Source organism: Protopterus annectens, chromosome 7.part0, assembly GCF_019279795.1.
Source record: "Protopterus annectens isolate FY-2018-M chromosome 7.part0, PAN1.0, whole genome shotgun sequence".
NCBI lineage: Eukaryota > Metazoa > Chordata > Ceratodontiformes > Protopteridae > Protopterus > Protopterus annectens.
The window spans coordinates 144,867,447-144,892,864 of record NC_056739.1 but is presented as its reverse complement, the minus strand read 5'-3'; positions in this window follow the sequence as shown (position 1 = coordinate 144,892,864).

Below are 25,418 nucleotides of genomic sequence, written 5' to 3'. Positions count from 1 at the left end.
TGGTGCATTTCCCAGATCTCTGTTCCTGTCACACCTTCAATGCATTTGGTGCATTTCCCAGATCTCTGTTCCTGTCACACCTTCAATGCATTTGGTGCATTTCCCAGATCTCTGTTCCTGTCACACCTTCAATGCATTTGGTGCATTTCCCAGATCTCTGTTCCTGTCACACCTTCAATGCATTTGGTGCATTTCCCAGATCTCTGTTCCTGTCACACCTTCAATGCATTTGGTGCATTTCCCAGATCTCTGTTCCTGTCACACCTTCAATGCATTTGGTGCATTTCCCAGATCTCTGTTCCTGTCACACCTTCAATGCATTTGGTGCATTTCCCAGATCTCTGTTCCTGTCACACCTTCAATGCATTTGGTGCATTTCCCAGATCTCTGTTCCTGTCACACCTTCAATGCATTTGGTGCATTTCCCAGATCTCTGTTCCTGTCACACCTTCAATGCATTTGGTGCATTTCCCAGATCTCTGTTCCTGTCACACCTTCAATGCATTTGGTGCATTTCCCAGATCTCTGTTCCTGTCACACCTTCAATGCATTTGGTGCATTTCCCAGATCTCTGTTCCTGTCACACCTTCAATGCATTTGGTGCATTTCCCAGATCTCTGTTCCTGTCACACCTTCAATGCATTTGGTGCATTTCCCAGATCTCTGTTCCTGTCACACCTTCAATGCATTTGGTGCATTTCCCAGATCTCTGTTCCTGTCACACCTTCAATGCATTTGGTGCATTTCCCAGATCTCTGTTCCTGTCACACCTTCAATGCATTTGGTGCATTTCCCAGATCTCTGTTCCTGTCACACCTTCAATGCATTTGGTGCATTTCTCAGATCTCTGTTCCTGTCACACCTTCAATGCATTTGGTGCATTTCGCAGATCTCTGTTCCTGCCTACAGGGACACATGTCTTTCTCTACTTGTGTTGTCCCCTTTCCTTCCTCCTGGACAGTGACTTTCCTTTGTCATCCTACTGCAGTCCTGTCTTGCTTAGTTTTGTGTTTTGCATCTTCTGTTCTACAGTATCCTCACACCATCCGCTTGTACTCCTGCAGTTGTGTTCCCCTTTTCTTCTTAATGGAAACATAATCATAAAACTTACCGGTTCTTTTCTGCTGCTTCTTGCGTGTGTCTATAGGGCTGTGAGGTTGCTGCCTTCTGCAGGGCCTAGTGTCTTCTCTCCACCTTCTTACAGTTCTCATAACCTCAGACTGCAGCCTTTGATGTAGCCTCTTGGTAAAAGACCTTTCAATGCGTGGCTGCCTCTTACCCAGAAACATGTTGTGTTGTGTAGGTTTGCACCTCTTTGTTCTGTACTTGCAGCAAACACTTGTTGCAGTGCAGCTACAGCCACCTAGTCTCCTTTCTTGGGTGTGTCTCCTAGTCTTTCTGCCACCAGTTGTAAGAATTAAGAGATCAGATAACCTTCATTAGCTGCCTGTAAAGTAGGATTTCATACTCTGGACTGAACAGCAAGGCCCAGAAATCTGGCTTTAGCAACTAAGCTCGAACATTAGTCTGCATCTGCCAGCCACCCTTCCATGGCAGTGGCTGACTTGTGTATCCTGACTTCTTTTCCTCTGAGAAGTCAACCGTTAAGACATAACCAAAAACACAGGGATTCATTTACAAAGGAAAGACTTCACCAATGTCACAATTAGCCTACACTTGACCAGTCCGTATGGCTTACTTGTTAAGTATCATTGCCAAGGCAGTGAATGGCTTTATAGTCCAGTAGTGGTACTGTCCATGTCCTTCACTAAGCCTGTACTTAATTTGCTACTGTACTCCACAATTCTTTCCATAAGTTTCATACTGCCTGCTATTGCATCAATCTCTGAGCACACGTGTTGACCTAAGGCCAAAAGCACGAATATGCAGACATCATATTACTGTCAGCCCGTCTTGAAATATACACAGCTGTCATGCTTTCTTCTTCTGTGCGATGACCCTCACCCTAGTTCTGGTCCATTGAATAAAGTGCATATTCTGCTATTTCCAAGAATGGCAATAAGGCCTGTCCTCAAACTGTAAGAAGACATATATTAATGTCCACAGTATATGAAAGAAGTTGGCTTTTCCTGTACAGTGCATGGATCTGGCCTTTTTTTCAGTAGTTAACTTTTCAAAGCTAATGTGACTGAGTTAAAGCTAGCTGTTGATGGTACAGATATGTCAGTGAGCCTGCAAATCAGGACAGCAGCATTTCAGCCTGCACACTGGCCTTTCATCACTTGGTCATAACTAAACAAAACATTTTTGCAGGAGAGCAGTCCCCACCCCTATCCACTGCTACTTACATTTACCAGTTCTGAAATTGCAGTGTCACAGGAAAAGGGTAAATTTACTGTATGTAAGACTGTTTCCCTTCCATCTATGATAGTCGTCAATTATTCAGGTCTTGACCTCGTTAGCTATTCAACTAGAGGACTGCACCCTAATCCAGATATAGGAAGTGTTACTGTGACATTGCTAAGATACCTTAACCATGGCACAGAAATTCTACCATCTGTATGTAATGTACTTAGACAAGGTGGGCAGTGGAGTTCCATTATATAAGGATTCGGTGCAGGGTACTACCGTGCCTACGCAGTTCCTGTACTTCACACTTCAGGGGTCACTTATTGCCTCCATTTAGATTTGTAGGATTAAACTTTCATTTTTACCTGCATCTGTAGAGTCCAGACTCGCTTATTTACACTGTTAAACACAACTTTCAGTGACTACCCTCAGATGTCAAGAATGTGGTCTGTGGCAGTTTCAGCTCTGATTACAAACAAACAATGTTCAAATATCTACAGGCATCCTTCCCCCCATCTGTTGGACTAACCCATCTGATTATGCTCCCATGTTAGAAGTGATAAAGTTTCAGGTAGACACAGCACCTTTGGGTTTTTCTGTTTGCACCTGACAGTTTTAGAGCAACCGATGTAGTAATCCCTGGTCACCTGCTACCCTTTGCAGCCTTTCAGAAAGGACATGATCCTGAAATCTTTTTATTATACATACTCAGTTCTTGTTCTTCTTTCGGCTTTTCCCAGTTAGGGGTCGCCACAGCGGAACTCCGGTCCGCTAATGATTGGCAGTATATTTTTTTTTACAGTGCCGAGTTGCCAGCTCGACGCCCAACCTTCAACGAAGGCATGCTCATTCATGCATGTCTTTCGAATGCCACTCGACCGCGGGGACGACATGCAGATTATACATACTCAGTGAATGTTGCAAATGCTAGTGCTGCTACATTTAACAGTGTACTCAGAAGTGTTTTCTGGATTCTGCAATTTTCTAGATTCTTAACCATATGGCTGCACCAGTGTGTCACAGATTAGGTTAAGATGGTTTAAATTAGACTGCATATGTTTCATAAGGGCAAATTGTGGCATGAACATCTTGGTGCCATGTCAGTAAATAATTTGGGAGGCAGAAAGTTGCAGTAATGATGTGAAAAGTTATTTTTTTATTTCAAAGTTTGTTAACTTCATTTTAATCATGAATTCATTTACTATTATTATTTTGTTTTTCTTATTACTCAGTTGTTTGTTATTAAATATTTTATATACTCGTAGAGTCATAAAAAATACAAGATAACTGGGCCCTGCGGCTATTTAGACCTTGACAGTCCCCCCCCCCCCCTCACCCTACCTCAAGATGCCAGAAATATCAGGGGTGAATTTGTGGTACTCCTCTAGTTAACTCCCTTGTTAAAGGAAGATAGTTTGTCATATTGCATAATTTGGAATTGAAGTTTGTTCCAGGGAAGGGCTAAAGGTTGCACGGGAAATCTATCTCTCTACCATGTTTTGTTAATTTGCTGAAGTAGGTTTAGATCCCTGAGACTGTTTGATTTGTGGGGATATAACAATTCTTGGAAAACTTGATCCCTAATAGCCCAAAAGACAAGACACAAACTGGTGTAAGGATTCTGTAACAGTCAGTGAAGGAACAATACTTCTGCTTCTGTTCGTAGCTCATCTTTTAAGCCTGTGATCTTTTTAGTTAGGAGCCCCTTGGGTAAGCCTGTGATCTTTTTAGTTAGGAACCACTTGGGTAAGCCTGTGATCTCTTTAGTTAGGAACCCCTTGGGTAAGCCTGTGATTTTTTTAGTTAGGAACCACTTGGGTAAGCCTGTGATCTTTTTAGTTAGGAACTACTTGGGTAAGCCTATGATTTTTTTAGTTAGGAACCACTTGGGTAAGCCTGTGATCTTTTTAGTTAGGAACTACTTGGGTAAGCCTGTGATCTTTTTAGTTAGGAAACACATGGGTCTTTCCATTTGCTTAATATGCCTAGTAAGAGACATCCCAAGCGGGACTTTGCATTTAATAAGTCTGATCAGTTTAAAATATGGAGCGGTAAGGACCTCCTTGAATCTAGATGAAACACCTTTTACAATCAGCTGTGCCAGGTAAAAAGCTGTCCTAACCACTGTTGCAACTTGATGGTCAAAGGCAAGGGAATTGTGTGCCCATGTTCTAAGGTCACTTATCACACTTTCATTTTGAAGCAGGGTGCTGTGTAAACTGTAAGATGGATGAAGGGATTGTTTACCAAATGTAATGATATTGCAGTTTATAATATTTAATTTTAACCTGATGTTTAAGCACCTTTTGTTGACATGTGTGAGTTCCAGTTCGAGCTTCTGCATATCACTGAGATTTAAGGATGACACCAACTTTGCAGTTATTCACAAATTTGGTTAGCCAAAGATCCCCATTTATAATCTATAGATCTGTAAAGCAAATACCTAATATTGGGGGACCCAGTGCAGAACCCTGAGGGACATCACTGATCGCCTTCATGTTTACTTGAGGGCACACCTGCCACCCTCATTGTATGGGTTTTGCTCAACAAATTTACTGTCCACTGAGCTGTGTAGGGGTCAGTTTGGACCTCATTCAGGCTGATCATTGTGTTATGTGGTATGGTGTCAAAAAACGTAACCTGGTTGAGGTATGCTGTATGAACAACATGTCCACTGTCCACGGCTTGTGTTACTGTCTCAAAAGAGTTGGCAGATTCATTAGGCAAAGCTAGACTGCAGGGAATCAAGCTTTATAAGATTTTTGATAGCTTTATTAAGGCCACTATAATACCTTCCATACTTAAGTTAATGGTCTGTAGTTTCTGGGGTGAGTGGTGGGTCCACTATTATGGGATAACATCACAGTTCAGGGGCAAAAGCAGAGGCTTGACTCGGGTAGAACAGCTGTAAGAGCAAGACTACTAGGCCATGTTTCACACCGTTTGTCATGTAACCGTATGCTTACTGACTGTTTACTGCTTCTACTATTCCATAGTACAGCTTGAGACAGATGTAAATAAGAACCATGGAGGCAAACCTCTCGTTTCATTCCACTATCAGTAAGCATCATACCACCAGGCCAGTAACTTGTGCTGAGGCTGTGAATAAAAAAATGCCAATGCCTGTTAGAACGCAGACTTAAGAGATCCCAACCTCCAGCAGACCTGCTTCTTCTACAGAGGCACATACTGTAAATCCACACAGCTCACCAAAGAGTCACCAATAAAGCAGAACCAAGTCAAAAAGACCCACAATGTCTGATTTTTAGTCCTAAATGAGTCTAGAGCTAGGCATATGTCTCCACACTCACCAGAGTGCACTAGAACAGGGTGTCCAGTGCCAGAATCTGTGATGTTCCAAGAACCCTAACAGCCCTTAAACTGCACAGTTATGAAAATGGCTAGTGGTTGCCTATGTTGGAGTGAATGACCTGAGGTGCTGCACCGAGAGGGACATGCAGAGAGACATAATGGAACTTACTGTGCGTGTGTTAAAGGCTGGAAAGACAGTCATTTTTAGTATCTTGCCTTCACCTAGAATAATGCCTAAGTAAAAAGACAAAATAACTGGCTTTAACAATTTAAGAAGTGGTAGTAAATAACTGGCTTTAACAATTTAAGAAGTGGTAGTAGTTGTCATTCTAAGTAGACCTAGCATGTACCAACCTGGGAAGGAGATGATAGATAAGACTTCCTGGTTTGCCAGGGACTGCTTACACCTCTCATACCAGGGCTTCTGCATACTGGCTAAAACATTTTAGTGCCACACGAAGTGGCTATTTTTAAGGCTGTTGGACATTCCTTTGTTGCAAACTCAAACTCCAGTTCAGACAACATACTGTTCCTGCTCCGCCCTAGGAGCCTAAACAGAAAGATCACGGATCTTGATGTCCTCCTGCATGTTGAACACATTCGCATTTGTACAGTTATGGGGACATATTTTTTTTATAGAAGGGGTTAGTGCCTGTCATTGTGGGCAACTGTGGGGTGCTCTCTGTATTTGTCAGAAGTATTGTCACCTCAAATCAAATTATCCACAATACTAACTTAGACCTAGAGATCCAAACCTACATTAACAAATCTAAGTATTACTTAATTTCTAGCTACCGATCACCATTAATGTCCCTCAGAGGTCATGGAAATTGCCTTAGCATCATTGAGGGATTAGATGTCAAACCAGATACCTTCGTGCTAGGGTATTTCAAATACCTAAGCATCAACTAACTGGCACACTTACACCTCTGAAAATGGATCTGTTCATCATTTCCTGGAGTTTTTTAATGTCGGTGTACTAGAGCAATATGTAAAACTGTAGGCTGGAATTGACGTAGACATTACCATCCTGGCCCCTGCTTGTGCTCCACCCCAGTTTTCCTCGTCTCTGGTTAAGTCTGAACACAAGTTGGTCATCTTGTCTGTCAGGCCAAGTGGCAACACTCCAACAGAAATGAGCCTATCTTTAGGGACTTCACCCAGGGCAAGCCTACTTCAGCTTGCAAAAAAAAAAAAAAAAAAAAAAAAAAAAAACAAATAAAAACAGAGAAAGTTGTATATAGCAAAACTGAACACCAAAATACAACAAAAGAGCTCAATAATCTTCAGTTTCTTTAATAATCAACGACAAATCAGTGTTCTCTGAAGACGTCTGACATCAGATGAAAGGGCTTACTGAGTGATTTGTTGTGGATTATTAAAGAAGCTGAACATTGTTGACCTCTTTTGTTGTCTTTTTGGTGTTCTACTTCAGCTTGTAGAAGATCTCTGTAAATTTACTAACAATCCCCTGCAAATGGGCCTGTCAAAATGGGCTGTCACATTTATGTTTAAATTTTACTAACACCTAAACAACTGCATAGAAGTCGGTGCCTGCCCAGCCTAAATATAATGGTAAATTCAGAAATAAACTTCTCCGGTAGAACTCCTGTATTAATAAATTGTATAACAGAAGTAAAACGATGAACATTATAAAAAATCCCCCCCCCCCATCTCAAGACCACACTAAAACATGCCAGCAAGGAACTGGAGTCATTACAGACACCAAAGGAAACTACACGTCTTTTTAACTTGGGTCAGGAAAATAAGGTGTGTTAGTAATATCACATGTTCTAATTGCTAGGGTATAGGCAGTATATCAGCAGACAGTTTAGTGCTATCTTTTCCCCACCTGCCCACGTCATTACCCCCAAGTATCCTTGAAACTTTAGCTTCCCATGAAATCACTTTGCAATGAATCTTAAATTCTTTATCAAAGACTAAACGTAGTACTTCCATGAGACCAGACAAAATGTCAGGTTGCATTCTCATCAGCTGCGAGTATACACTATCTGAGCCAGTACTTAAACTTTTTAATCTCAGCTTATCTGCAGGTGTTGAGCCTGATGCCTGATACCACTGTGACTCCCCTACACAAGGGAGGCCCCTCTACAGTTTCAGGCAATTTTAGGACCATCAGCCTTCTTAGCCTTGTATGCAGAGCCATGGAAGGTATCCTAGCAGAACTTGTGCAGACACACGGATTTAGATCACAATCGCTTTGTATGCAGAGCCATGGAAGGTATCCTAGCAAAACTTACTTATGCAGACACACTGATCTAGATCACAATCGCTTTGTATGCAGAGCCATGGAAGGTATCCTAGCAGAACATACTTGTGCAGACACACTGATCTAGATCACAATCGCTTTGCATGCAGAGCCATGGAAGGTATCCTAGCAGAAATTACTTGTGCAGACACACTGATCTAGATCACAATCGCTTTGTATGCAGAGCCATGGAAGGTATCCTAGCAGAACTTACTTGTGCAGACACACTGATCTAGATCACAATCGCTTTATTTTTTGTGAAGGGCAGGTCCTTTTCTCATGAACTTCATAAGCTTTTTTTTTTTTTTTTTTTTTGAAAACAGTTACTGAGACTTTGGACAATGGTCACTTGGTGCACACTACTTATTTTAGTCTGGACAGGGCCTTTAATAATTTCCCCGATGGTGGTATTGTTAAAAAATTAGACAAACGTGATGCAAACCTTCATTATCAGCTGGGTTGTAAATTGGTTGTCTCACAGATCCCAGATGTCCTTCAAGAATGCAACTGCAGTCATAACATGTGGGTTGTCCTGCCTCAGGCAGCCCTCGGTCGGCCGGATTCCAAAGTCTGGGTCCGACGTCGGCTGATGTCGCATTTCTCTCCGACGTCAGAGCGGCTGGAGTACATAAGCATCAGCCGACGCCATTTTCTTCAGTCTTTCTTGCCGCGCGGTGCCCGAAGCAGAAGCAGTTCGCAAGTGCCGGTCGGTCAGCTCCTGTATTCTACGATACCGAAGTCATCAAAAAAGCTAAGTACCCTGTTGGGGACCTTTTCTTGCCTCAGCCGATGTCAGAAATTACTGAAAAAGTTAACAATTGTCTTTTTTGTGGAAAACAAATACCTCATAAGGATTTCCATTCTTACTGCCTCCCTTGCCTGGGCCCAGACCACGACGTCTCGGCCTGTGTAGCCTGTGCTCGCTTCAACAAGCGCACTCTCAGGCGCCGGGCGGAGTTCGCTGAAGATTTTTTCGGAGATAAATTTGCTTACACCATGCTATCGGATCCTCCGACATCGCAAACTCCCAAAAAGCGAAAAGACCGGGACTGACATCCTCGGCCCGCGTCTACCACCGACTCCACGCCAAAACCTAGCACGAGTGCTCCGGTTCCCTCTGAGACTGTCTCTCCACCGCTCCGAACCGAAGACACCGCATTACCGACGACTCCGATTCCAGACATTACTCCGACGCCAGTTATAGACTTTCCTCCGGATACCGAAACCGAGGAAATACCCGAGACCATTGCTGTTGACAAGGTCACTCCTGCACGTGGAGCTGCCAGGCCTCCTATGGCCATGTCTATTAAGGCCTACACTAGGGCTAAGGCAGTCAGCAAAACAAAGCATATTGCTTCCAAATCCTTACCTCAGCCGACTCCGGGGACACAAATTATGTCCATGGCTGCTGATTTAATTTCCATGATCAGAGGTTCACAGGCCCATCCTGAGAGAGCATCCCAGCCTCCTCCTGATGAAAGGCCCCGGGTTGAACCCTCTGACCCTTCTCCTCCTGATGAAGACTCTGAGGGCTCTGTCCACTCTGATAGCCAGGAAGAGCTCTTCCAGACCTATGAGGACTCGGATGCAGAAGATTCCATACCTTCGGCCTCCCCTCCTGAGGATATTTCTTTTGAGGAAGTTCTGCACACCATGAGGGAACATTTCAAGTGGCAAGGTCAGGAATATTCTGATTCTAGGAAACGCCTTAGGACTTTCCTTAAGAAGCCTCAGCACAGGCCCTTAGCTATTCCTCCTGTACTTGATGTTCTGGATGATTTGTATTCTGATTCTAGTGCTACCCCTGATTCTCTTCCTCCTGCTCCAGCCAAGCCAGACAGGTATTACAGGGTCCCAGAAACTCATTCCCATTTATTCAGGGCCCATACTGCTGATTTGGAAACTATTTCACAGGGGCCTAAAGGAGTTTCAGCCTCCACCTCAAAAAATCCTTTGCCCTCCAACAGGGAAGCAAGGTCATTAGAGAGATGGGGTAAAAAGGTTTACACATCCACTACCTTATCTATGAGAGCTTTAAATTGCCTTTTTCATATATTCCAATATCAGGATTATCTCTTAGAAGATTTACAAAAAACATTAACTTCTCCGGATCCTTTAGACAGGAAGACTTTGCAGGAAGCTGTACATAACACTCAGCAAGTAAGCAATCACTTCCTGCAGTGTGGATATGATGCACTGGAAGCTTCATGTAGGGCAGCTATGACAGGGGCAGTGATGCGTAGACATGCTTGGTTAAAAGATCAACCTCTACCAGATCATGTAAAAGCAAAACTTCTGGATGCACCTTTGGAAAAGAACAAGCTTTTTGGTGCAAATGCTAAGGATGTGTTAAAGACCATCGAGGAAAAAGCAAAATCAGTTCAGACTGTGAAAGATTTCCTCCAGGTTCAACCCCCCAGATTCAGTAGGAATTGGCCTTCAAAAAACTGGTCCTTTCCTAATCCAGAAAAGTTTCAAAGGGGTAAGAACAGACATGGCCGAGGAAGAGGCCAATACAGAGGCCCTTACAGGGGACGACAATGGCAGCCAGGAAACCAAAGAAGTGACGCAGGGGTTTCACCTGCCCAACAACCACAAACTCAATGACTTTCCTCTACTACCGCCTACCAGGGAACAACTAGAAGCTCCCTCGGGCGGGAAATTATCTCTGTTTGCAGAAAACTGGCACAGACTGACAAAGGACAAATGGATTTTGGACATTATAGACCGAGGGTACAGGTTTCATTTTAATACCTTACCAAGAAAACAAGGCATGCCAAATCTACCACAACATCAAAGGGCAGAGGCTATCAAGCAAATCACTCTGCTGACTCGAATGAAAGCAATAGAAAGAGTTCCACAACAAGAACAAGAACAGGGTTTTACTCAAGACTGTTCCTTGTTCCAAGAAAAGAATCTCAATGGAGACCAATACTGGACTTGTCCGCATTAAACACCTTTCTCATAGTACCAAAGTTCAAAATGCTGACTCTACAGCAACTCCTTCCCATGCTGGGCAAGGAGTCATGGCTGATTACTCTGGACCTCAAGGAGGCATACCTGCATGTCCCTATCAGACACAGCTGCAGAAGATACCTCAGATTTCTTTCAGGGCCAGAGCATTATCAATTCTCAGCATTGCCCTTTGGCTTATCTACTGCGCCCAGAGTATTTACAAAATGCCTGGCTTCAGTAATTGCTCATTGCAGGCTCCAGGGTATACAAATTTACCCGTACCTGGACGACTGCCTCATACAAGCGGATGACAAATTGATGTTGACAAAAAACCTGGATTATGTCATACGATTACTTCAAGCTCTGGGATACACAGTCAACTTCCAAATGTCAAGACTGCAGCCATCCCAGCAAATAATCTTCTTAGGAGCCAAACTAGACACAGCCTCTCAGATGGCTTACCTGACAGAAGACAAGCAAGAGAAGTTAACTCAATACTTCAAAGGTTTAGCAAAACTCACCCAGATGACTGCAAGGAGATTCCTACAGGCCCTGGGTTACATGGCATCCTGCATTCTACTGGTTCCATTAGCAAAGCTACACATGAGAAAGCTTCAATGGTACCTAAAAAGCATTTGGTCTCAACACAGCAACAACTTGGAGACAATCATACCACTCATTCCATGCCTACAAAAGGAATTCCTATGGTGGGCCTCGGTGAGCCAGGAAAACACAGGTATGTCATTCAAAAAACCACAGATAACACAGACCATGACTACAGATGCCTCAGACCTTGGATGGGGGGCGCACATGAAAGGCAGGTGTATACAAGGACAATGGACTCCAAAGGAAACACATCTGCATATAAACCAAAAGGAAATGCTGGCAGTAATGCATGCTATCGAGGCTTTTCAACACCAACTCCAGCAAGGCCATTTAATGATACGGACAGACAACACCACTGTGATGTGGTACATAAACAAGCAGGGGGGCACCCACTCTTACCCCCTTTGCAGACTGACAATGCAGCTTTGGGAGAAATCACTGAGTCTAAACATCCAGTTACAATCCCAGTTTGTTCCAGGAAAAGACAATGTGTTGGCGGACAGCCTAAGCAGGAATTTCACAGATCCACACGAGTGGAGGTTACATCCGAAGGCTTTCAGACAACTCACTGACATGGGGCAAGCCAGAAGTGGACCTATTTGCCTCTCACCTCAATCATCTTCTACCAAAATTTTGCACAAGGACATACCATCCAAAGGCTTGGAAAATAGATGCCCTTTCATTCAACTGGAACTCTCTAGCAATCTATGCATTCCCACCTCTGCCACTGATGACCTCAGTATTATTAAAGATCAAAGCAGAGAAGCCCAAGGGAATCATAATAGCTCCGGATTGGCCAAGACAACACTGGTACCCACTACTACGGAGCATATGTCACACAAGGAGGTGGGCCCTCCCTCAGTGGCCTCTACTTTTGACTCAACACAATTTCGAAACACTGCATCCAAACCTTCAGACACTGCAGCTAACAGCCTGGGAGATCCCATAAATAACTTCAGCTTATCTCTCTCCAAGGAAGTTCAGCAGATACTAACAGAGGCTCGAAGACCATCCACCAGAAAGGTTTACTTAGCAAAGTGGAAAAGATTCAGCAATTGGAATACCAGCAAGGGACATGATGCATCATTACTGAACATCCCACTCATCTTGGAATATTTGGCAGATATGTTACACAGCGGCCTCTCATATTCTTCAATAAAGATACATGCATCTGCTATTTCAGCTAGATACAACACTGATCCTCCTGTTTTCTCTCACCCCTTACTAAGACAATTCCTCAGGGGAATCAAGAACATTAAGCCACCAAGAAAGGCCCCAGTGCCAGCCTGGGACCTCAATTTTGTCTTAGAAAAACTGACTCTACCTCCTTTTGAGCCAGCAGCTTCAGTTGACTTGCAATTTCTCTCATGGAAAACAGCTTTCCTGTTGGCAATTACCTCAGCAAGAAGGGTTTTGGAGCTACAGGCCCTAATGGCAATACCACCCTTTATTATTTTCCACAGAGACAGGGTTTCATTAAGGACCAACCCTACTTTTTATGCCAAAGGTGGTATCTAGGGTTTCTCTAAATCAAGCCATTCATCTGCCTGCTTTTTTCCCCAATCCTGAGAATAAGGGGGAAAGACTTTTGCATACCTTGGACATTCATAGACAACTTTGATACTACCTGGACAGAACCAAGGCCAGTAGGAAGTCTGAACAGCTTTTTGTAGCTTACGCCCCTGCAGTCCAAGGAAAAGCAATTTCAAAACAGACTATTTCTAAATGGATTGGACATTGCAACAGATTCTGTTATTCCTTTCATGGGAAGACTGTTCCAGCCTATGTCAGACCACATTCCACCAGAGCTACAGCCACCTCTACAGCATTTTTAAGAGGGGTGCCTACAAAGGACATTCTAGAAGCTGCTACATGGAGCTCCGTGCATACATTCTCCAAACACTACAATCTCCCTCTATATTCCAGATCCAGAGCAGGCTTTGCTTCGGCAGTCCTGCAGGGTTTGATTGCCACACCATCTCTTTCCTAGAGCATACCTCCTCCCCCAGCTAAGCTATGGTATTCTACCCACATGTTATGACTGCAGTTGCATTCTTGAAATACATAGTACAGTTTTGTACCTACCATAAATGTAGATGTCCGATAGACATGCAACTGCAGTCGGGTTTTCCCTCCCTCCATACCCCTCTATGCCTAGGGTCCACTCCTATCCCCCTTACTCTTAGCTGGGGATATCTGTTATGGTGTATTTGTTTTATTGCTCATGTATTTGTTTGTAATCCTGTTTTTGTCTTTCAGTTTGATTACAGCCTTCCTTGGAGGGCACCTGGCATCTGGGGCAAGAAACACTGAAGAAAATGGCGTCGGCTGATGCTTATGTACTCCAGCCGCTCTGACGTCGGAGAGAAATGCGACATCAGCCGACGTCGGACCCAGACTTTGGAATCCGGCTGACCGAGGGCTGCCTGAGGCAGGACAACCCACATGTTATGACTGCAGTTGCATGTCTATCGGACATCTACATTTATGGTAGGTACAAAACTGTACTTTTTTGAAAGTTGTTGGTATTATCTCTGAACGTAACAAGTGGGGTACCACAGGGATCACTGCAGACATCCCAGCCAATATTGCAGAAGTGTGGTTGACCAAGTTTGCTGATGACTGCAAGCTGGGCACTGTTGTCTGCGCTCCAGCAATGGATGGAATATGTAGATACATACTGTATTAAAAACGGTTTCAGACTAAATGAAAAAGGTATAGCATAGCATCCTACCTTCACCAAGAATGATGCCACAATACAGAGACAAAATGATCAGTTTTAATAATTGGCTTAATTTCTGGTGTCATTCTAAGGGGATCCAATGTCTGTCTGCCTGGAATGACATGCTTGACAAGCCACGCTGCTTATGAAGGGATGGCTTGCACCTGTCACCCTGGGTTTCCAGATACTGGCAAAGGCTCTTGCCACCCACCTAGTGCCTTTTTTAGACAAGGCTCAAATTCTAAACCCACCGCCCTAGAAAACAATAATGGAAAAAAACTAAGGGTAATGCTGCTCAATGCCAGAAGTCTAAATCTCAAGATGCACGCCCTCGAAGCCCTCCTCAGTATGGAGAACATCGATGTCTGTGCTGTGACTGAAACCTGGTTCAAGGCTCCTGAGAGCACCCGGCACTATCAGGTTTTACCTCATATCATGCGTTCCGGCCCCAAAACCCGGACCGTACCACAAAAGGAGGGGGGGTGTATCCATATTCATCAAGGATACCCACACCTCCAGGCTGGTGGCAACTCACGAAGCATCAGAGACCATTCAGGTGCAATTAACCATAGGCAAAACTGCTCTACAGTTTGTAGTATGTTACAGGCCACCCTCTCAAACTCAGGAACCCCACACAGCCTTCCTGAAGACACTGGAGAGTATAAATGTCTCTCCAAACACCATCATATTGGGTGACTTCAACTACCCAAACATAGACTGGGAACATTACTCAAGTCCCAATACCCTAGCCCAAAGGTTCCTGGAGTTCATAAACTCAAATGCTATGGAACAACTTGTCACCATTCCCACAAGAGGTGAAAATATACTAGACCTGATCATCACAAACATGGGGACAAAATGCTCCACACCGGAAGTATATCCCTCATTGGTGAGATCAGACCATAAACTAATCTCACTGGAGATCCACATCCTGCCCCCACCCCCAACAAAAAAGACCACAGTGAAGAACTTCTCAAAAGCCAACTTCACACTTCTTAAGACTGGTGTGGTATCCTTCAAGGCCCCTGAGCCATTGGAAACCACAACTGACGCTGCTGAATCCCTTACAAATGCTTTCTACGAGCACCTCCAGGATTGCATGGATCAAGCAATCCCAAATAAAATCAAGACCCTTTCCACCAAAGGCAAGCGCCCGATCTGGTGGACCCCAGCCATAAACAAACTTTACAACAAGAGGAGAAAGCTACTACAAGATAGAGCAAAATCCCTAAAAGGGAAGACATCTCTGATCAATACTAGTAAAAAACTACGATCACTCATAAAGTCATCCAAGGCCAACTTTGAGAGAAAAATCGCCAAGGACTCAAAAGACAATCATAAGGCCTTCTTTAGCTATGTTAGAAATCTGGGTGGAAACTCCCAGATATGCTCAGAAGTAGTCCAAAATGATACAAAAATCACTGAACCCACAGACATTGCAAACATACTGGCAGACAGGTTCAGTGAAAATTTCTCCCCTCCCTCCCCCCCAAAAGGAGAAATATCTATCCCAGCAGAGTGCAGCCTCCCAATCATCTCAAATGCCCAGGTGAGAGCTGCTCTCTCTAAAGCTAAAAACACAGCATCAATGGGACCGGATGGTGTCCCCGGCTGTGTGCTACACGAACTCAATGAGGAACTAGACCCACACATAAGGCTGCTGTTTAATCTTAGCCTTACCACAGGATACGTGCCCAAAGAGTGGCGTACGGCAACTGTGGTCCCACTCCACAAAGGCGGTGCTTCTACGGACCCTGGTAATTACCGCCCCATAAGCTTAACAAGCCTGGTCTGCAAAGCTATGGAGAGGATCATAATGGAACTCATAAATAAAGACATAGGGGACCTACAGACATTGGATCCTACCCAATTCGGCTTTGTCAAGGGCAGATCATGCCTCTTGAACTTGGTCGACTTTTTTGAAACAGTCACCAAGGACATTGATGAGGGTAAGGCAGTTCACACAGCCTACCTTGACCTTGCAAAAGCTTTCGACACAATACCCCACTCGGGTATCATAGAAAAGCTCACCAGCTTAAATGTAAACACATATGTCACAAGATGGGTTGCAAACTGGCTCAAGGACAGAACCCACAGGGTTAGAGTTGCTGGTGCCATGTCAGACTCCAAGCCGGTCACAAGCGGTGTCCCACTGGGCTCAGTCTTGGGCCCCCTCTTGTTCGGCATCTACTTTTCAGAAGTGCAGGCAAACATAGGAGGATTGTGGCCGACAAAGTTTGCAGATGACTGCAAACTGGGCGCCATAGTTGAAAATCCATCAGACACAGATATCCTTCAGAGAGGTCTCATAGAAACGGATAACGGGTGCCAGAGCCATGGCCTTAAGCTAAACGCCAAAAAATGTATAGTCATACCCTTTGGTAAAAACAAAGTAACACCAAGTTAACACATAGGTGGCAATCCATTAAGCACAGAAGAGGTTATCAGGGACCTGGGGACCCAAGTTGACAGTAACCTTTCTTTTGACACTCACATTGCCAAAGTGGTTAGGAGGACCTTCTACATTGCCCACCTGATTATGAAGGGATTCACATCCAGATCAAGGGAGGTCATTGTTCCCCTGTACTCTTCACTTATCAGACCAATGATTGAGTACAATGCCCCATTCGGAATGTATCTTACCCGACACCTGCAGCAATTGGAAAGACCCCAAAAGTTCCTCACCAAAAGGATAAAGGGGCTCAAAAATATGCCATATGCTGCCCGACTGAAGAAACTCCAGCTCTATTCAGTCGCATACCGTCTGCTCAGAGGTGACCTGTGCCTGACATACAAGGCCATGTCCAACCCGGAATTAATGGACATGCTCCACCTCAAAAAATCCAAATCCACCAGAGCCACAAGAGCAAGAGACTTAAACCTCAACACGGATATAAATAGGACATGCTGGAGGGACAGATTCATCACCCAGAGACTCCCTATGCTGTGGAACAGAATCCCGGTCCATGTGAGACAGAGCACCTCGCTGGCTCTGTTCAAGAGGAATCTTGACCAGTGGATGGGAGATCGTAGGTTTACCCCGGGGATCATCTCTGTATCACTGCTGGACAGAGGCACGGCAAACTAATGGATATAGTATTCTTAAACCTAAGGGGTGGTGAAAGCCACACAACTCTGGCTAGGCTTATAAATGCCCTAGGGCAGATAGCCTAGTATGAACCTATGAACCTATAGTAGCATTTGGTAAAAAAGCTGTTCCCTCTCTCTCATTTGATTGTCATGTTTCCACCAGTCAGGAATTCTTTCTGTCTGGCCCAGTTAATTTCAAAGAGAATGTCTTCAAGATGCAAGGAAGTCATCCTGCTGCTGTGCTCTTTCCTTATCAGAATCATCCTAGAATACAGTGTCCCCTTTGGTATGTGTAAATCGAAATGCATCGCACAACTAGAAAGGCCGCAGAGTTACCTTACCAAGACAATGAAAGGCCACACGTCTTTCAGCTGTGTTGATAGATTAGCGCAGGTCTCATTATACTCACTAGCCATCATGCTGTTCCCAGATGACCCCGTCATGTTTGACTTCTGATTTCTTTGCAAAACCAGTGGTTCTACAAACACCCACACAGGGCACCTAAGTCTACACTAACAAGTAAACAAGACTCATTGGAGCGAGCGGTTCCTAACCCAACTTATTCCTAGCCTATGGAATAAGTTACCACTACATGTCAAGCAAAGCACTACTCTGACTACCTTTGAGTCTGGACTTGATTGGAAGGGTAGACATAAATTTAAACTGGCATTGTCTTATACAGCCCTCCACTGTTTGGGAGGCAAGCAATATTAAGCACTTGAAAAGGGAGGCAAGAACCTGTAAGTGTATTTACTTAAAGATATATGTGGTTAAGAATATTAATGCTCTGACTGTTTGCCTGGTAAATAACCTGTAAATGTGTTTACTTAAAGATATATGTGGCTAAGAATATTAATGTTGTGACTGTTTGCCTGGTAAATAACCTGTAAATGTGTTTACTTAAAGATATATGTGGCTAAGAATATTAATGTTGTGACTGTTTGCCTGGTAAAGAACCTGTGAGTCTGTTTACTAAAAGATATATGTGGATAAGAATATTAATGTTGTGACTGTTTGCCTGGTAAATAACCTATGTGTTTACTTAAAGATATATGTGGCTAAGAATATTAATGCTCTGACTGTTTGCCCGGTAAATAACCTGTAAATGTGTTTACTTAAAGATATATGTGGCTAAGAATATTAATGTTGTGACTGTTTGCCTGGTAAAGAACCTGTGTGTGTGTTTACTTAAAGATATATGTGGTTAAGAATATTAATGTTGTGACACTTTGCCTGGTAAAGAACCTGTGAGTGTGTTTACTTAAAGATATATGTGGCTAAGAATATTAAGGCTCTGACTGTTTGCCCGGTAAATAACCTGTAAGTGTGTTTACTTAAAATATATATGTGGCTAAGAATATTAATGTTGTGACTGTTTTCCTGGTAAAGAACCTGTGAGTCTGTTTACTAAAAGATATATGTGGCTAAGAATATTAATGTTGTGACTGTTTGCCTGGTAAATAACCTATGTGTTTACTTAAAGATATATGTGGCTAAGAATATTAATGCTCTGACTGTTTGCCCGGTAAATAACCTGTAAGTGTGTTTATTTAAAATATATATGTGGCTAAGAATATTAATGTTGTGACTGTTTGCTTGGTAAAGAACCTGTGAGTATGTTTACTTAAAGATATATGTGGCTAAGAATATTAATGTTGTGACTGTTTGCCTGGTAAAGAGCCTGTGAGTCTGTTTACTTAAAGATATATGTGGCTAAGAATATTAATGTTGTGACTGTTTGCCCGGTAAATAACCTGTAAGTGTGTTTACTTAAAGATATATGTGGCTAAGAATATTAATGTTGTGACTGTTTGCCTGGTAAAAAACTGTGAGTCTGTTTACTTAAAGATATATGTGGCTAAGAATATTAATGTTGTGACTGTTTGCCTGGTAAATAACCTACGTGTTTACTTAAAGATATATGTGGCTAAGAATATTAATGCTCTGACTGTTTGCCCGGTAAAGAACCTCTAAGTGTGTTTACTTAAAGATATATGTGGCTAGGAATATTAATGTTGTGACTGTTTGCCTGGTAAAGAACTTGTGAGTGTGTTTACTTAAAGATATATGTGGCTAAGAATATTAATGCTCTGACTGTTTGCCCGGTAAATAACCTGTAAGTGTGTTTACTTAAAGATATATGTGGCTAAGAATATTAATGCTGTGACTGTTTGCCTGGTAAAGAACCTGTGAGTGTGTTTATATGTGGCTAAGAATATTAATGTTGTTACTGTTTGCCTGGTAAAGAACCTGTGAGTGTGTTTACTTAAAGATATATGTGGCTAAGAATATTAATGCTGTGACTGTTTGCCTGGTAAAGAACCTGTGAGTGTGTTTATATGTGGCTAAGAATATTAATGTTGTTACTGTTTGCCTGGTAAAGAACCTGTGAGTGTGTTTACTTAAAGATATATGTGGCTAAGAATATTAATGCAGTGACTGTTTGCCTGGTAAAGAACCTGTGAGTGTGTTTATATTTGGCTAAGAATATTAATGCTCTGACTGTTTGCCTGGTAAAGAACCTGTGAGTGTGTTTACTTAAAGATATATGTGGCTAAGAATATTAATGTTGTGACTGTTTGCCCGGTAAATAACCTATGTGTTTACTTAAAGATATATGTGGCTAAGAATATTAATGCTGTGACTGTTTGCCTGGTAAAGAACCTGCGAGTGTGTTTACTTAAAGATATATGTGGCTAAGAATATTAATGCTCTGACTGTTTGCCTGGTAAAGAACCTGCGAGTGTGTTTACTTAAAGATATATGTGGCTAGGAATATTAATGTTGTGACTGTTTGCCTGGTAAAGAACTTGTGAGTGTGTTTACTTAAAGATATATGTGGCTAAGAATATTAATGCTGTGACTGTTTGCCTGGTAAAGAACCTGCGAGTGTGTTTACTTAAAGATATATGTGGCTAAGAATATTAATGTTGTGACTGTTTGCCTGGTATTGCTCCTGCATTCCAAAGCGGATATATTATCAGACCTGATGGATAATGTGTTTATCGATTTGTAGAGTATTTTTAACAAATGTCCTTTGGTTAGGATGTAGAGTTTGAGATTCTGTGGCATATGAGGGCTTTGCATGGTTGTTTTGTGGGTGCAGCGGAAACCCTTTAAGAAAACAAGCATGAGTAAACTGGAAAGAGTACAACAGAAATATACCAAAGGTATCCATGGATGTGAACATTTAAGTTATTATGAAAGACTAAAATATCTGAACTTGTACAGTGCGTCTTATAGATATCTAAGAGGAGATCTTATTCAGGTATATAGGGCATTTAGTGACAACTACCTCTGGGAATGTTTGGGGTTATCAAAACATACTAGAGAATCATCAGATAACCTGTGTAGAAGGTTCTATAGGAATGAGAAATGGACTAATTGGTTCTCTGATAGAGTAGCTGATGCTTGGACGAGACTACCAAATTACATTAAAGTAAGTACTGGTTTAGATATTTTTAAGAACAGCCTGGACACTTTTATTATGGGAACAAGTGTTTTGGTGTATTGGCAAGCTAGAAAGGCATTATTAATGCCTGTGCTTGAAATATCTGTATGTATGTATTTGTATGTGCTTAGTTTCCTAGTTTGTTGGCTATCTGTACTGGATCTTAGTTAGTGGTGCCATTTTAGATGAGGTCTGATCAATGTTGAGTATTATTCCTTAGTTTCTTATTATAACTAAAGAAAGATTTGTAGTTGCCTTTACCTTCTGATGCAAGTATTGAATTCATGGGATGCATTTGTATTCCTAATGGTGTTAATACCTGCGGTAGCTTTTTACTGTTAACCTTTATTTGAGAGTTCTTTGTTTTGATGTATAGTTTAAGAAGCCTTTTTCTTTTATTATAGTTTTTTTTTTTGTATATGTGGTTTTGGACCACCAGGGTGGTTTATTAACTTGCCATTTTGTTTGGATCTGATATGGACTTCCAGATCAGTGCTTTTCTCTAGGTGCACATTGTGTTTTGTTTACATACGTACTTGATGTGCCAATATCTTGAGTAGTGCAATTAAATTTAAATTTTATTTGATGTATCTGAACTTTCTTTCATGTAAGGGAGGTAGTGATTGACAGAGTTGGGATGCAAGAATGAGGTAGGAGGGTGTGGTTTATTGCACTTTGGTTTGAGGGGCCTGGAGGGAGGAAGTCAACTGGGAGACATTATGGAGGTAGTAGGGGGAATTTCATTATGGAGTTTACAGCAAAATGCCAGGTGGCAGCTAGTTGCAGTAGCTTCAAAAGAAGAGATCCTAGGAGGAGTTCTGGAGGAGATGGTACATTGGGGTTTCTGGGGAGTGGGGTGGGGCCAGGGGATGGAAGTAAATCAACAGATTTTGCTTTCAGTGGACCGTAGAGTGGATGCATTCTGCATTAGAAGGTGTGGCTATGATGGGGAGCCCATATTCAAGTTGAATAAGGAGGACTGCTTTGCCTATTGCCAACCGGGCTGGTCTGGAGAGAGAAATGGAGATACTTTCCAGGACCAGAATAAAAGAGAGTTGATCTTTTTCTTGTTGGGTCATATTTGCAATGAGAAAAGCAATATGTAATATTACAGGAATGTATCTTAATTTATTTAAAAATTGCTCATACAGTAAACTCTCAGTTAACCCGCACCCATGAGGATTGGTAGATGCCAGATAACTGTAGTTTCTGGTTGCTTGAGAGCTACTATTAAAAATAGGTCTGACTAATAATGTACCCTATACTCTTTGTTTGGTTTGACTTGTTCTCAGGTTGGGGAGAGAGCGAATTTATTCCTGTATTCCTTTTTAAAACTCTAAAAGTCTAAAAACGTAAGGTATGTTCCTGCAGGGGAAACAGAAAGTGCAACACATGAAAGCTGCACTGTATTTCTTCAATAATTTTTTGCCGGTTGCTTGAGCTCCGGTTAACTGAGAGTTTTACTGTATTTGTTGTTTAAGGGAGGGGGGGGAGTATTAAAGACAAGATGCATTAAACAGATACAAGATATATAAGATAGTACTGGGCTTGAATCTACTTAGTAGACCGTGCAAAATACAATTACAGTCTCTTAGTGAGTGTGGGAATGTCTAGGTTTGTTAGAGAATCTAGTACAAATTTACGTGGTGCAGATCTCATCGGTGCCCAGTTTTGTTTATCCCAGCAGGAAAATTGAAAGAACATATAGAAGGTTAGCTAAGAATCCAGCCAAAGATGTCTACTTTCCAAATACAACAGCAATTTATTTGTCTGCCACAAAACTGCTACAAACACTTGACCAAAAGTATCTGGAAAACTTGTAAGACAGCTGTCAAAATTTAGGAAGAGCAGAGGAAAACACTCGGTCAGATACCAGAGGCACTTTATTAGGGCAATAATGGTTAGATCACTGTATTTATTACCACAGAACATGTTTATTAACCGAACAGTAGCAAAGTACAGTACAACTGCATAGAGTAACACTTGCACTTATAGTTGCCTTGTAAATTATACAGTTTAACAGAAAACAGCACTTTCCTGGTCTTTAGATGACCATATACTCTGTGTTCAGCCTACAGGAAGCCTTCAAATCAACTCAACAAGCAGGCTGCCTCACTCTGTTTATCTCAGCAAGGCAAATGAAAGAACCAATAGAAAATTATCTTGGAATTCAGCCAAAAATGCCTACCTCTAGAATACTGCAGCAGTTTATTGGTCTGCCATATTTGTTCTTGGTAGCTAAGCGAACACCTGACCAAAAGCTAGCTGGAAATGTTGTTATTATTATTATTATTATTATTATTATTATTATTAATTGTTTAAAGTTTAACTCTAATTATCTGTCCCATCGATGTGATAATTGTAATAAGTTTGGGCAATTCTTGTTGTCTGCCTCATAGTTGCTCCATCCTGTTGGAGACCAAACAACCTAACTATACAATTTTACTGATTAATGTAGTAAAGACTTTGAAACACATTCCCATGTCTGGCCACCCCAATATATCCAGACAACACAATTTTCTTTTTTGAACCTCATTTTGTTTAGGCTAGTTATACTAGAAAGCTCTTAAAGCTCAGACTATGCTGTCTTGCAGTTACTTGGCTTCCACATTTTTAGTTTCCTCCACAATAAACAAAACATGCTGGGGGGATCGGTTCCTGACCCAGAGACTCCCCAGACTCTGGAATAGACTGCCCGTACGTGTCAAGCAGAGCACCTCTTTGGCCCTCTTCAAAAGGAACCTTGATGACTGGATGGGAGAAAGGAAATTCACCCCAGGGATCACGTCAAGTCACCCTGCTAGACAGGGGTCCAGTGAAGTAAATAGTGTGGGAAGAAATAGCCAGGGAATTGTTATGGCTAAGCTTGTATAGGTCTTAGGGCTGATAGCCTAGTACCAACCTTTGAACCTATGATGTCATTATAAATTATTGCCATGTGGGGAGAGAGAAGTGACTTGTGTTCAGAAATCAAAAAAAAATTACTCTCTGCAACAAAGGTGATATTTTAACTGCTGTCCGTACCTTTGACACCAAAGCCCTGCTGTGATATTCTGCAGTGTAGAAAAATGTGTTCACCTTCATGTCTTTCATCACAGGTACTTCAACAACATTTTTCTAGCTCCAGCATTTGTTCCACCTTGGTCATGGGACAGTTACTGTGATAGTGACTCTTCTAGACCATTGTGTAATGAACTTGGATGTTGGTGTTTGTACCATTAACCATAACCTCCTTCCAGACAGGTGAGGATGACTCATGTTTGCTTTCATCAGTACATTATTGAGGAATATGTTTTTAACAAGTCCATGTCAGACTGAGCTGGACTGCTCACTAAGTACAGTTCTATCAGTTTTGATGATGAAGATAATTGTAAAAAGCCAGACTGTACCATGTGACCATGAATGCTTCATGCAGTACCATTCACCCTTTATGTGTTTATCATGATTTCCAAAACACTCTTAACTTTAGTGTCGACCTTTACATTTTCACAGGCAGCAGCTGCACGTAGCACTGCCAGAGGCATTCATTTTATGACTTGTCATTTCAAAATTATGTTCTGTATATCTGTCAAAGTTATGAGCATTTGATCTTCAGTTTGTACCTCCCTTTTTTAAATGCTCAATTGTCACACCCCTGCCCAAAGTCACCTCTCCCAAAGGCTATAAATATTACCATCCTATCTCCAACCTCTGCTCCATTAGTAACATTTTTGAAAAAATACTGTATAGTCAATTGCTTAAACACACTAATAGCTATGGTCTGCTTATTGATAGCATGGATTTTGCAATGTCTGTAGAACCACAACAGTGTTCATTTCTGCCACTAACGCCATTTATAATAACACAAACAGTGGTCTACTTACAGCTGGAGTTTTTGTTGACATGACTCTTGAAACAGTTGACCAAAAATCATTGTTACTGAAACTTAGAAAACTAACTTTGGGGAAATGACTTCATGTGGTTTAAAAATTACCTTTCAGAAAGATTCTTTCAGATTTATGCAGGCAGTTAGTTTTCCAAAAAAAGTAAAATAAACGCAAAAGTTCCCCAAGCTTGCTTTGTTAAACCACATCTTTTCCTACTATTCATTGATGATATCACCGAGGATCTGCCTACATTATTCTCAGTTTTGTGCAGATGACATGTTACTATTGGGCAACAAATCCCACCATGACCTACAATCACCATTGCAAAGAAATTAATCGCAGTCGTGCCAGTGGTCATCTGCAAGTGTTGACTAAATCCCATCAAAACAAATGTGATGTTGTTTGCAGCTCTCCAAGAAGCATCCTATTTTGTGTACTATCTCACTTAAGAATAATGTGGGAAATAATATTCCTAATGTCCCTTACTTCAAATACTTAAGTTTAACACTAGATGCATCTCACAGTTTCTAAGTCTTTACGGATAGTATTACTGCTGAATTTTTGTCTTAGTTAAGGCTGTGTTACAAGATCTCTCATCTTTTAATACCATGGGCCAGAACAGTCATTGCTAAAAATGTTCATCTACCAAAACTTGAGTGCTGCCTACCCTCACTAGCTCTCCACTTATCATGCAATACTTAGCTAATTCAGATTACTGAAAATACATTTTTCAGATTGGCATTACTAGCTAGCCCACTGACACACACCACTGCATTATCATCAGACTTACACTGGCGAAAGTAGATCTATTTCCTGTTCATTTGTTTATTATTCAAA